Source organism: Pinus tabuliformis, chromosome 9, assembly GCF_031772625.1.
Source record: "Pinus tabuliformis cultivar Carrire ecotype Pingquan chromosome 9, CPIR1, whole genome shotgun sequence".
NCBI classification, from domain to species: domain Eukaryota; kingdom Viridiplantae; phylum Streptophyta; class Pinopsida; order Pinales; family Pinaceae; genus Pinus; species Pinus tabuliformis.
This window is the reverse complement of record NC_142307.1, coordinates 758,924,790-758,940,801: the sequence shown is the minus strand read 5'-3', so window position 1 is coordinate 758,940,801 and position 16,012 is coordinate 758,924,790.

Below are 16,012 nucleotides of genomic sequence, written 5' to 3'. Positions count from 1 at the left end.
ATCTGGAATAGGTCAAGGTGAGTTTTCATGAAGAAATACGACACTGTGAAATTTTATGGGCTTTAAGTAATTTGGAATATGAAAGGACACATCCTTGTCATATCGAAGACCAGTTTTGTGCTTGTTATGGAGAAGCTCTTCCTAAGGTCTGATCATGGGCTTGGGAAGCGTATGATGAATTTCTGCTTCTTTCTACAAATTTGGTCCTTCATTAGGCATGTTAGTGCCTAAATCTACCTTAGGCTGAGAAAGGTAGGATCTAGGGTAACATAAAACCAAGCTTAACCTGGTAGCTAGCCCTACCAGGTCGGGAGAGGGCTCTCTCCTGTCAATCTCAGCAAAAATGATCAATGAGGCTTGAGATGACCTGAATGAAGACTGATTTTAGGCTAGATCTGTGCAAAAGGGTTTGATTGAATTTGATGATGTTTTGTTGGCTCAAATGGAAAGGCGGTTTTTGGGCCTTGGGAACAAGGCTCAGTTTTGCAGAGGTCTCAATGGGCAAGGTAGGTGAGTGATTTGATACTTCAAATTAAATGAAATAGAGAGATTTAGATAGTTGAGGAGTTGAACAGGGCAAGAAGACCTCAAGGATCCTCTTCAAACAACTGAAAACATCAATAACTAAACAAACCCTAGGTAGAGCACTGCAATTTCAATGGATTCTACCTTTATCCTTGTTTGTTTTAGTTAAGAAGAAGCAAGAGAGATAATGGAATACATAAAACACATATAAACTTACTTTTACAGGAGGAAACACAATATCAAAGCAACATGCCACATGAATTCCATAGAGTGTTGCAAACCACTAGTCTATTCCTTAGCCAAAATTGCTGAAATGAGTATACAATAAGCTCCAAGCTTTTCCAAAAGTCCAACCATGCTAATGACTGAAAAAACATAAGATATAAGCAAACAAAAACTCATCCTAGCCTCTAGGGGTCGAGCTCATAAGTTTAGGAGCTGTTCCAACAAATTCTAAACAGAGAACTAAAATGTAGGCAGTGGAACAACATGCCTCTAAAAACTAGGGAATTGATTCATTCAGTTGCAAACTAACTTTTTATGGATGAATCTACCTCCATGGGTGAAAATTTGACATAATTACATCAAGATCCATAAATTTACGTTAAATTACATCATAAGTTTGACATTAAGAAAGAGAAAAGTCAAACTGTCAAGGAACTAGGTGAAAAACAGAGTATACTTGGTCACGCTGATTTCTCTATGCATAGCACCTATTTGTAGCCACTTTTGGATGCCTTCTTGATGTCCAAATTTGCTCCAAGTGTGCTTGTTGGAAAGGTCTACCTGTCTACTTTCCATCACAAGTGGAATTTAGGACTTTGGCCTCCATTTACTGCTCCACACTTGAGTTCTCCCAACACTGCTTCCTGTGTGTCAAAATAGGGGCAGTAAGGTCATTTTTTGGGTGTTTTTGACCTTTTTGGGGGCTCAAAACCTGTCAAAATTTCTTAGCCATTGGTAGGAATGCATATTTTTCCATAGGAAATCCAAATATGTTGAGTTTTCCTCAAAATGAGGTCCCCATCAAAAGCGAGCGCCGGGTGGCGCAGCGCATTGGGCAGAAAAGTCTGTTTTTTAAGGAAAAAATTCCAAAATTGCAGAAAGTGTCCCAAATTTTTTGAAATTTGGGCTGAGTGTCCTCCATTAAGCGTTGTGTTGGGTTAAGGAAGCCTCAGAAAGATCTAAAGTCTATCTTGCTCTTTTTGCCTCCATGATGCCTTCTTCAACTTGGCTTTCAAATTCCTGATTCTTGCCTTGCACACTTTGTTTCTCGCCAAGTAGTGGTAGGCCATGTGCCTTAACATATTTTTCTCATTTTTTGCCTTCTCCAACATATTCTCCAAGTGCAATTTTGTTCTCTCAAGCTAAGATTCATGATCAGCTTGGATTTGTTGTTCAAGTTTTGTCAACTAGGTTTTCCTCTTCTTGGCAGCTTGTCATTTTGCCTTCATGTTTTGGAGCTCCATGATGATTTTCTGATCTTCCAGTTGTTTTTTCCTCTACTCCAAATAGTTAATTATCCACTTGGCTCTTTCTAGATTGAGAGACAAATGATGAATGCCATCTTGCTGCTCCTGAATGACTTCTTTGAGCTTTGAGCTTTGTGAGCCCAAATCTGTGTCATCATCCTGAATGAGGATGAAATTTGCCTCTTGACCTCCTGAAAATCCCTCATCATGTAAGGGCGTCTTACCCTTGTCCTGCACTTGCTCTACTAATGGCGAAAACGAGACCCTTTCCACCCTAGGTGGAGATAGTACTCATTTTGCTGCTGCTGCAACTCGGAAAGTGAAGTGGGCTCGTCTGGTATATGTTTTCCCCTTTTGTGAGGCCTCCTTGGTGCATGCATTTCTCTAGAAGAATCACTGACTGTATCCTCATCTCAGTTATAGGAAGGATCAGACTCCATGTTTTCCAATGTTTGAGTTTTCTTGATGAGTATGAAGAGATTTATGGTGTCTTTAGATTTTTGTTGTCAAGGATGAGAATGTATGAGGAACTGTGAAGGAAATGTGTATGAGGGGTTTTGGGAATATTTCTATCAAGTTTCTGGGGAATAGAAAGGTTTAGGGAATATTATTTAGAGTTTGGGAATAGCAATTATGGTTTTGGGATATTTGACTAGGGTTTGAGATAACAATTAGGGTTTTAGGATTAGTAGTTTTAAGGATATGGAGATTAGGGAGTGGGTAAATAAGAATGAAAAGGGAGGGAGAGTAATATGAGTGAAGTGTAGTGAGATCAAAATGAAAATGGGGATACAATAGCAAAACTGCAATTTTGCAAACCCTAGGCAATTTTCTCAACACAACTTTGCAAGGAACTAGGGTTTTGTTTTCAACCTATTGAAACACCATAAACACTGATGGAAACTCATACATTGGTAATATGTAGGTGTTAACTTACTTGTGGAATGAAGAATTTGAAATTCAGAGGAAGATTTGAATGGATTTCAGGATTTGTAGCCCAATGCGCCGCACCATCTCAATGTGTCACGCCAGTTCATTTTTTACACTACAGAGGGCTGCCCAATGTGCCGCGCCATTTCAATGCGTAGTACCTTTTTGCAAGAGACTTTTGGAGGCCTTCCTAGTGTCCAAATTGGGTGTGAAATAGCTCGTTGGAAAGCTTATTAAGTCTAATTTCCAACCCAACTTGAATTTTTCAATTTGGAGTTCAATTGACTTGTCAAAAATCAAATCTCCCAAGACTGGTAAAAATGTGAAAAATGAGGCTGCCTCAAGGCAGAGTGATGTTGCAATCAACTTTTGAAGGTCTTCCTCAACTCCAAAATGAGCTAATGATAGCTCATTGGAAATCTATTTGTGTCTAGTTATCATATGACTCATAAAGCAAGTCATTTGGCCAACCAAGCTAGGAGAAAACTTGATTTTCCTAAGGTCACTTCAGAGGTGCATCAATTCTCATGAGGCAACTGTATTTATACTTCTTAAGAAAATATGCATTGAAAACATCATGGACTTTCACTGTCAGAGGTAGTCCAAGTCGATAGGCTACTGGTCCAATTCTCTCAATTATAATAAAGGGTCCAAAAATATTGTGGTGCCAGCTTGGCACACAATCCAATACTCAAGGAGATCTTCTTCGGTTTGATACACAAGTACATATGTTCCCCAACCTAGAACTCCTTGAAAAACATGTTCCTATCTGCATAAGTCTTCTACCTATCACGTATTGCCTTTAGATTCTTCTTGATCACATGAATCTCTTGTTCCATGTCTGCCAACATATTTGGTCCAATCAATACCTTAATAACTGGATCACTCCAGCTGATGGGAGTGTTACCACTTTGCCCATACAATGCCTCAAAAGGACTCATCCTCAGTGATTCTTGATAACTATTGTTGTATGTGAACTTTACCAAAGGGAGATACTCTTCCCACTTCCTCAGTTGATGCATCACATACATCCTCAACATATCCTCTAATATCTTGTTGACCCTGTCTATCTGTCCATCTGTCTACAGATGATAAGATGTGTTGAAGGCCAAATTTGTGCCCAAACCTGCATATAACTCCTTCCAAAACTTGGAAGTGAACTTCACATCCATAACTGAAACAATCTTATTTGGAATGCCATTTTGTCTAACCACATCTCTCATGAATACCTATGCCACATCACTGGCTAATAACGTAGACTTCACTCGAATGAAGTGTGCAACCTTTGTCAACCTTTCCACAATGGCCATGATGGAATCATGCTACTTCACTATCCTCGAAAATCATATGATGAAATCCATGGAAATAACCTCCCATTTCCACTCGGGAATTGTGACCTACTATAGCAATACACCTGTATGTTTACACTCTGCCTTCACTCGCTAAAAATCAAAGCATCTAGCCGCAAAATTTGCTACACCCCTCTTCAAACTCGGCCAATGGTAATACATATTCACCAATGTTAGTTTCTTCTGATAGCTTGGGTGAACTGAATATGGTTTAACATGAAATTCCCTCAATATCACCTTCTTGAGCTCACTGCTATCTTGTACATATATATTTGTCTGGATCCACAATCTGTAGCACTAGTGCATGTGTCAACAACTATCTAAGATGCTCAAATCTAACCTCGTACTCCTCTGTCCATTCGAACTTCTTACCTTCCTTTGCAATGATGTAATAGGATAAGCAATCCACAAGAATTTCCTGATGAACCTTTGATAATAGCCTACCAAACCCATAAAATATCTCACCTCGTCCACACTCTTAGGAGCTACCCACTCCATGATGGCCCTTATCTTATCTAGATCTACTGTAATGCCCTCCTTGGAGACAACATGCCCCAAGTAGTTCACCTCAGTCTAAAGAAACTACACTTGTTGATCTTAACATACAACTGATGCTCTCTCAACAACGTCAACGCTGCTGCTAAATGCTTGGCATGCTCTTCCTCATTTTTAGAATATACCAGCATATCATCAATTGACACAATACCAAGCTTATCCAAATATCGATGCAACACACTATTCATCAAACACATGAATTTAGTTGGAGCATTAGTTAAGCCAAATGGAACAACAACAAACTCATAATGCCCATACCTAGTCCTAAATGCAGTCTTGTAAATGTCCTTCTCTTTCATGAATACTTGATGATATCTAGATGTAAAGTCAAACATTGTTGCTCGCTTTAGCTGATCGAACAAGTCATCAATCCTTGGCAAAGGGTACATGTTCTTGATATTCACTTTGTTCAATTGCCTGTAATCAATGCATAATATGAGAGTAGCATCTTTCTTCCTCACAAACAAGACTGGTGCACCCCACGGTGATACACTTGGCCTAATGTATCCCTTTTCCAACATTTCCTTCAACTGCAACTTTAACTCAACCAAATCAGGTGTGCTCCTCCTATAAGGTGTTTTTGATGCTGGAGCTTCCCCTGTCACTAACTCAATAGAAAATTATACCACCCTACGAGGTGGAAACTCTGTAATGTCCTCAAGAACACATCCTGAAACTTCTACAACACTGGGTATCTACTCAACACATCTGCATCTTCAACCTTCTTACCCTTATCACTAGAAATGTGTACTTCAAATAGCTTTCACCCTTTATTGTGGCTACTCTTTGCTTGCATAGGTGTCACCATCCTAATTGATGTAGATTTCTTCTTACCTTGCAATACTCTTGGTTTTCCATTATCATCAACACACTCAATAGCTTTGTAATAGCAACCAACCTCGGCTCTATGTAGATACAACAAATCCATGCCCAACAAAATATTGTATGATGCCAACAGTAACACATTCAAATGTGCTACTATAGGCATACCATTTAAGGCAAATGCGCAAGATCTTACCAAATGATGAAATCACTTCTTTGTACCTGTAGCCAACTGCACTAACCAAGACTCTACATGCAATTCCTTATTCAAACCACAATTATCCCCCAAGTCAAGACTAACATAGCTATAATTAGATCTAGGGTCAATCAAAATAGAAATAACTTGATCACAAAGCTTATCATCCTTCTCAATGATAGATGCCCGATGTTCTACATGCCTGTTGTCCACTACTGCATAAATACATGGAATACTCTGACCAACGTTGCCAACAATCTACGATTCTTGTGCACTGTATATCTAAGGCATACCACCCCAGTTCTATGGAAAATCTCTGTTAAGGTGTTCCTTGCCACATGTCCAACACTCATATGGTAGCCAAAGGATACTATAAATTATATCAAGTTATTGGCTATTAGATGATTTTCTCTTCAACAACTGAAATGGCCTTTGTTAGGATAATGTTGACATGAATAACAGCTTATGGTTTGGAATTCAAGAAAATAAATGCGGAGATAGCATGTATTCATGGTGAGATTAATGAAGAAATCATCATAAACCAAAAATAATGATTTATAGTAAAATGGAGGGAAGACATGGTGCATTGGTTGAAGAGATCATTGTGTGGATTGAAGTGACCCCTATAACAATGATACTAGTGATTTGATAAATATGTTGTAAGAGAGTTTCCATAAGGAGTGATGTGGAGCATTGAAGTACTTCTAGAGAGAAGGTGATCACTTCATTATTTTGGTGTTGTATGTTGATAAAATTATTTTGATTAGTGAGAATAAACAACTAATTATGGAGACCAATTCCTAGTTGTCACATGAGTTTGAAAATAGGGATTTAGGTGGGTTGCACTATCACTTAATAATTGAGGTGAAGAGAGATTGTTAAGGTAAAATGTTGTTCATTATCTAAAAAAATATGTTAACAACATACTTGATTTATTTTAAGATAGGGAAAGTGTAATCTAGTTTTAACTCCATTAACTCAAATGGATTTTTTTTGATCAAATGAAATGAGTCACTAAAAGAAAAAAAAAAGGAAAAGGAGATGGCCTCATGTATGCAATGGTGAATAGGAGACAAACCATACAAGACATCAATTACTATAATATTTTCTATCAATGGGATGGAATTATATATATATATATATATATATATATATATATATATATATATATATATATATATATGATTTTGATAAATGAGGCTAACAATGGAATCTCTATTATTACTCATTTATTTATCTTATGTGAAAATATCAATGGGATGGAATTATATATATCTATATATATATATATATGATTTTGATAAATGAGACTAAGAATGGAATCTTTATTGTTACTCATTTATTTATCTTATGTGAAAATATTGTCTTGAATTGAAAAGAATAAAAAAAATTATGATATAAGATATTGTAACTTTTAAAGCATCCAAAGTGGTTTGGTTGTATAAAGTGTACATAGATATTTAATTTGAAGAGTCTCGTGCATATTTGTGGTGGATTCAATGTTCTTCATAGTGGTTGCCTAATAAAAAATTATTAATATATATATATATATATATATATATATATATATATATATATATTGATAATGTTAATAAGAATTATTATTATTTCTGTTTAAATAATTATTTTATTTTTATATTTCATTATTATTATATTAAAATAATTTGATATTTTACTTTTGTACATTGAAAAATTTATAAATATTAATAACTTTTTTCAAGAATAGTAAAAAATTTCATTACTGATTTGTTTTTTTTTTTTTTTTTCTACTTCTATCTTAGGTTTTAATTTAACATTGTCTTTAAAAAAAGACAAAAAAGACCTAGAAATATTGATAACTATATTCCCAGATACTAGTTAATTGACATTAGTGATTTTGATTATATATTTGTGTTATTTTTCTTTTATCTTTTATTTTCCCTATGATTTATTTTTATTTTTCTTCATAACTCTTAATTTATCTTTTATCTTAAAAGAGAAAAGACAAAAATATATATATATATATATAGAAATATTATATATTTTTTCTAAAATAACAGTAAATGGTTCTAACTAATTTGATTTATATGTTTATGATTTTTTTTATTTACTTGTTTTACCTGTCTATGGACAAGAACAAGAACAACTTGAAATATTAATTTTTGTTTCCAAAATAACAGTAAATTGTCATTACCGGTTTTGGCTTTATTTTTTTTTCAATATGGCTTGGTTATATGCTTTATGCGTTATGACTTAGTTTTGTTTTTATTTGCTTTATGGTTTATTTGGTTTATTTTTCCTTTTATTAGTATTGTAGCTATTCAGATTCAATATTATATAATATTGCGACACAGCAAGGGAGAACAGGTTATTCAAAGAGATTCTGCCGGGGAGATTACGTTATTCAAAGAGATTTCTGCTGGGGAGTTCGTTATTCAAAGAGGTTTCTGCTGAGATATAGAAAAACACGCTCATGGAAGCTGGATTTTCACGTTGTGCCACGTTTTAGGCTTATTGAGCTTTAGGGGTGCATACTTTGCATGAAATATTCATTGTGTATTCAATTTATTTTGCAAAGAATGTTTTCTCATATGCCTGCAAAAACGCTAATTTATTTGGGTGTTATTGCAGAGATCGCTGGGAGAGAAATTAGTGATAAACAAACCCCTAATCGAAACTCTGGTTTAAAGATCAATCAGAGTCATACAGTTCGCACCGGAGAATGTGGGAGGAACGCCCTTTGGCAGAGGAACAGCAGAAGAGCCTGGCGCCGTTACGAGAGGAGCTTCGGACCTGCATCACGATTTTTTCTTCTGAGGGCTGCGCAGTACTGGATATGTCGGTTATCTCGCGGGATATGCGAGTTTCATCTGGATATGCGGATTATTACCGCCAAATATGCAAACTATATGCGCACTATCACGGGACACGCGAGCTATCACCTTATTTGTGAGTGAGCGTGAGTTATTACCATTGGATACGCGAGTTATCACGGAATAATACGCAGATCATTACCCTAATATGTGGAGTAATGTTAAAAACGCGAGTTATCACCAAAGAATACGCAGATCATTACCCTAATATGCGAGTTAATGTTAAAAACGCGGCTGATCCAGCAAGATATGCTGATCATTACGCGAATATCATGGCATACGCGGTTTATCACCACAAGATATGCAGATCATTAACTCAATACGCGACTTGTTTTGACCGTTTATGTAAGCTATGTCCGCGGTATATATGAGTAATCGCGGCCTAGTATTGGAATTATCTCTGGTTATGCGACCTACCACCGCTGATATGCGAGTTATAACTGTCAATACGCTAATTATCACGGTAAATACGCGACATATCACTGAATATGCGATTTATCACTGATACGCGAATTATCACCATCGAATATGCGAATTATCAGTGGATCCGCGGGTTATCACAACAAGATATGCGGATCATTACGCTGATAGGCGAGTTTTAGCTGCCGTTTATGCGAGTGATCTCAGCGTAATCACGGTTGAATATGCCGATTATGCGAGATATCCCCGCCGGGTATACGGATTATCTGTTATTTTCCGGTTATGTGAGCTATCCCCGCCAGATATGCGAATTATCTGTTATCTTTCCGGTTATGTGAGCTATCCCCGCCGGATATGCTAATTATTTGTTATTTTTCCGGTTATGTGAGCTATCCCCGCCGATATGCGAATTATCAGTTATCTTTCCGGTAATGCGAGCTTTCCCCACTGGATATGCCGATTATCTGTGGCCAGGAATGCGAGTGATCATCGCTACAGGTGGTAATAATTTATATGATTCCAGAATTCAACGCGTGTCAGTTTAACATACTCTCAAGCCTACGAGTTTTGCACGGGTTTGACGTTTATTTTAATTCGATAAATAAAATTAACATACGACTAGCATGGAAATTTTTAAATATTTCATAAATAATATTTAGTTTTTCCATATACACTCCAACATATTAGTTTATATTATTAATGAATTACAAGGAACTTTCAAGACGAATTTCTTCCCTTAGTTTTTCCTTTAACTGTTTTGTTCGTTTATTTCATGGTTCCATTAGCTATTTCAGAGGAATTAAATTAATAATAATAATAATTTAGGAAAAAATAAATATTTTTTTTTAAATCAATATTGTTGGTAAAAATGGTTATTGGTTAATAAATTAATAAAATAAAATAAAAAAATTATGTTTACTCCATAATATTATTTTGTTATTTTAGAGGAATTAAATTAATAATAATAATTTATGAAAAAATAAAAATTAAAAATCAATATGGTTGATAAAAAATGGTTATTGGTTGATAAATGAATAAAATATAAAAGAAATTTATGTTTACTAATATAATTATTACTGTTAGATTTATTTTTTATTATATTTAGAAAATTATAAAATCAAAAGTTTAGAAAACTAGTTGTACTTTTCTTAGTATTTGATTTTTTTGATACTTACGATCAATAAAGTGAACATCATACTAACAAAAATAAGTAGTAGATGTATAATAGTCTCTTTTAAAGTATTGCCCTGGAAAAAAAACATTGGCTAATGATCATGGTGATTAAGCGTTAGGTAAAAGTTAGTGTAAGTGTTTCTATGAATTATGAATTAAGAGTGATAATGGTTTAAGGGTTATGAATTATAAAATTTACTAAATTTTAGTTGTATGGTATTAAGAGGTTTTGTGATGACTTTGCAATGAATTAAATATAATTTGTTATTTACATTTAAATAAATTGATTTTTACATGGTGTTCATATTAGAAATTTTGCCACAAATATGTATGTATTTATACTCAAATTTGTGTTTAATTAGCTTTTCTTGGTTATATCTTAATAATGATAAGTAGATACGACACTAAAAATCACTTGATTTGCATTTCATTTAAATAATATGGTTCTCTTGGTATGTTGTTTTCTTCTATTAATTTAGATGTGTGCATAAAAAATTATGTGTCTATAACTTTTTTAGATATTATGTTTACAAAGGATTTACGGAGCGCACCGTCAAACTACTTTCAATTTTAATAAAGATTTATGCTTTGATAATAAATGTTTTCCATGCATATGCAAAGAAAATTGAACTCTTTTCTCAATTTTTTTTTGTCTTGTGGTGCTTATTCTTGTAAATATAGTATAGGGTCTTAACTTGATGAGTACTCGAAGTTTGTTTGATGCTACCCAAACTATTATTTTTTTAATGGATACTCCTGGTAGATGATACAAGGAACTATTTTAATACAGGTGCACTCGTTCACTTTTGACATAATAGTTTTAATCCGATATATTATTTTATCAATTAGAAACTTCTCATGGAAATTTTATAACTTCTTACTATTTCTCTGTTTTTAGTTTGCAAAACAATGCCAATATACGGACACAGTGGCTTCATTCAATGTGTCTCTGACATATGACTTGTGTTTTTGGCATACTAAACTATACCCCTAATTTGACTACATATTGGAAAATAACTCTACAAATCACATTATTTAACCACCTACCAATACGAAATTTCTCTAAAACCATGACACCTGTGTAAACAGTGAAGGAGGTTTCTATTACTTGGCCTATTTTGGGAAAAAACCTCTTTTAGTTTTCCAAAATTCATCTTTTCTTGCTCAGAAACATCATTTAAGTAAAAGCTATCCCGATGTCTGGAACAGGGGATTTGTCGAAATGAAGTGAAATGAAGGGGATAAGGAGCTTCTAAATTCTTGAGAAAATTTTGGGAAGTAGGGAGAGATGTTAGGAGTTAGGGGAAAGTGGAATTTCAAATATTGAGTGAGGGGAAGGGGTCCAAAAGGCCAAAAAAAGGCCTAGCCTAGAAAATTGTCAAGTTGTAGCAAGAAACTAGGGTTTGTACGAAAATGAGGAATTTGAGGGATATCAGTGATGGGAAGTGTTTAATAAGGTACATTAAGGATAGGGGAAGGTTTATGAACATCAGGATACAATTTTTGTTGATGATTTGACCATCCAAAAGAAATTACCTTCAAAACCCTAGGAGAGGGAAATGAACCTTACCTAGGCACAACTGAAGCATGAACAAGGTCTAAAATGACCCAGTGGAACTTGACATGATGATGAAAACGCTCTGAATGATGGTACACTCAGCTGAATGGTGACATGGACTGACATTTGGACAACTTTGAAAGGAGTAAAAGAAAACACTAGAACTAATACCTAGTGACCAAATTTTGCTTGAAGACTCACTAAAATGACAAAATTTGACCTCGACACCTTAAAATCACTTTGTAAGAGCATGTTTGATCACTGGAGGAAGGATACAAAGACTTACATTAACAAGGCATTGAATGTGAATCAACCTCAACCTTACTGATTTCATAACTTGATCGTGTTGATGAGTGTTTTTCTCAATGTTGTGAATAAAAATAGGTTCAAAATGAAGTTTATTTTGTTGTAGCTCTTCTTGCTGGAATTGAGATTTGAATTGTAGAAAATCAATCTTTTCTTGAGCATCTTGTAGACATGATTGAATGCCAATGAGAGTGGTTTTGTTGATTTATACCATCCCATCAACAGTGGAATGTGTTATACTATTTAGTAATTCTAACACGTCACTCATTTGATCCATTTCACAATAATGTCACTGCAAAATAACTAATTGGCATACAACTTTGTCTTCAAAATAATCTCTAACTAAAGATGTAGGCTCTCAATATACCTCCATACACCATGCAATTTCATACCCTATAACATATGACCATAAAAAGAGGTATGAATGCTACATACCATACTACATACCACCATTTACAACCTTTATAAAGAAAATGGACGCATATGAATATGATATATGGTCATTATATAATATATGTATGCACCATGCATTACATATATACCATAGCCTTCATAAAAACTTGAGTGCACACATTAAAACACACAACTTTAAAAACACTCAATGCATATACCATTGAAGCATATACCATATGCACTTTATGGATACCATACCCACTTTATATGATCCAACGCATATGAATGACTTTGAACAAATATATGTAAGTTATGTGACCTTTCTCACACATATAATCGTTGCATTGTTCTCGGCCCTCAAAATGATTCAACAACCATGTTCGAGCACATGGTTAATTAGTCAGAGCATATTTGGTTTGTAACACACAGTATTCAAGAAACAGCCAACACACAGGGTAGTAAGACAACTAAAAACTTAAACAACACAGCACCAAGAATTATACACATTGGCTCTAACAAATTCCAACACTCAATCAAATGCAATGCTTCTAAATTTTGTAGAATTTCCACACACAAGATGGAGACACCATCATTCAATCAACAGATTCAAAGACAACCCAAAAATCATATATTTCTCACCAAAGCTGACCATACTTTCCCTGCAATTCATTCTTCAACCACTTGACCAAATTCATTTAACACATTCAATTGAGTTACATCTATATGATTTCAAAAGAAACCCAGTTACTGGAAGATTATATGACTACGAACTTTATGGTGAGGAATTAGCTGGACCTTCGTGCTATCATTCCTATTTCCACAATTATAACACATATTTTCATATATCATGTGTATATCTCCCTCACAAGGTGGGCACTTCATCCACGGATTCGGGAAGTGAATCTTCCTCGGATTTAGAGTCATCATCCCCTTCGAGGTATTCAGGTTTAGCTGTTCCTGGAACTAGTTCCCTTTCAACTAGTTCATCTTCCTCTAACCCGAGTTCCATACCGGTCTCTACCATGGAAGGAACTAATGCTAACCAACTCGTTTTGCCTTACATGGCGGGGTTTCATCTCCCAGATTTGACCAAACTCATCAACGATCCCATCTGGCATGATACCACTTGGCCCAATATGCCAACTAAGCTACCCTCGGATATCCCTAAATTTGAGGGTCGTGCTGGATAAGATCCTTCCACTCATATCATATCTTTCCACCCTTGGTGTTCGATGCAACAATGTTCCTATGCAAACCATGTGCTTCAACTGTGTCTAACTACTGCAATGGCCTTGTGTAATAAATGCAATCAATTCCATAGTCATTGGAGAATTCCATCAAATCGCATATAGGTTAATCTAATAGAACCGATGCTCATGAAAAATAGTGGATGATGCACCAATGTTGATATTGTGACTCCAGTTTACATATTCATTGCACCATACCATTCTTCAAATAGATGGTGCCAAAAAAACACAGGTGCGTAGACAAAACACTGGAACTAAAGCCCTTAGCAGTGGATGGAAAGTGAAAATAGAAACACCACTATTAAGGATTTTATTTCGTGATTGGCTATTGCCTCCATAGTGTTATTTTCCTTCACTATCATCACAAATTTCCTCTCTATTTTACCTCGTGTTTAGGTAAGGAAAACATTAAATGCAATAGCTAAATAACGAATCTACCACAAGATTTGTTATCGGAGAGTAGGGTAAAAGCATGTTAATGTGTATCACTTTTTCCCTTTTTGTAAGGAAAGAAAGTGTAAGGAAAGAAAGTTTCGAACATTTGCAACCGTATCTCAGTCATTACATAAAGTAGATTGGATTTCCAATAACTATGCAAAATTGGAATAAATTGTGAATCCTACATTATTTAAAGGTAAAGACCACTTCAAATGGTTGTTGTGATAATCGTTCTATCATGGGGAAGACTCATTACACTTTCAAATCAAATGTTTGAACATGAATATAGGATAGGTTACGACAATTACAGTAGGAAGAGAATATCAAGCTAATGACAAAGCAGAGAAATGCCCACTAACTCAGACCAATGCCAATTTTTCTATTTCAAGACTATGGGCAAAGGTGTAGCCACACGTGACATATTAATATCTTACAAGATTCGCTCTAAGATAAATGTAACATTTCTGCAGGAAGGACAGTGCAGAAGGGAGAGCGGACAGCTAAAATAGTGCACAATGGGTCGAATAGTTAATGGTCAAGTGGCAGAGCACCTAATTTGTAGAAGACCACAAAAATAAAGGTGGGACAAGGCCACACATCAAGGATGTTATACCATGTTAGATGGACATGGAGTGTGAAGAGATCTAAATCATAAAACAATGAATTTAATTTTGTATTAACATAGATGTACATCTATAATAAATTGGAGTGACTATTGGATTCATATTCTAAAGTCTCTTGGACTCCCTTTGACTCCTCACATACCACACAAACCCTTAGAGGATTAGGTGTCCAACACAACCTGTGACCTTTCACCTCCTTTTCTCCTAATTTCCATTATTTTCATAAATAATTATGCCAAACATTCCATTTTTCCTTTACAAAGCCTTAGCGATTTCCTTTTCGAATTTCCTTAGCCATTAATAGCCAAATGAACACCCACACTAGGATGTCTTGCACAAAATTTAGCTTGGAATAAGTGTCTTATCAACTGTGGTTATTATTTTTCCGTTATTAAATTTTATTACATGAAATTTTCACGAAGGATGTTACAGAACCCTCCCCCTTGGGGGAACACCATCCTCAGTGTTCAACAACACCTATAACCACAAAACTACTGTAATTAAAAAATACGATCGATGGACCTTTATAACTTAGCTCGATGTAGTATTTACAATGATCAACCTGCTGAGAAGAAAACCAACATGAAAACATAACAAAATAGCATCATAATGACATGACACCCATACTACTTATTGGACCTTTATAACATAGCTCATGGTGGTATTTACATCCATATAACTTCTTAAGCAATGACATATAGAAAATATCATGGAATTTCATTGTCGGAGGCAGTGAAAGTCGATAGGCTACTTGCCCAATACTCTCAATAATATTGAAGTGTCCACCAAACCATTGTTATGAAATCAGCTCACAAAAAGATAGAAAAGATAAATAAATGCCTTCAAAATAAGCCTCTTCGAGGGGGGAATCTCCTTTACATTACACAAATGAACAATTCTTGGATGATACAAATTACAAGACCTCCTTTCTATATATAAGATTCTAAGGGGTCATAATATAATCAGAGCCAACATAACAATAATAATGTAAGGGCACAATAATAACAATAGTGGGATTCTATGGGGCACAATAATAACAATATGGGGACTACATGGGCACAACAATATAATAAGGTGGTTGCACTAATAAAAATAAGGGGTTACACTAGTAGTATAGGGACCTAACATGCCCCTCACCTTCAAAAGGGGTTGT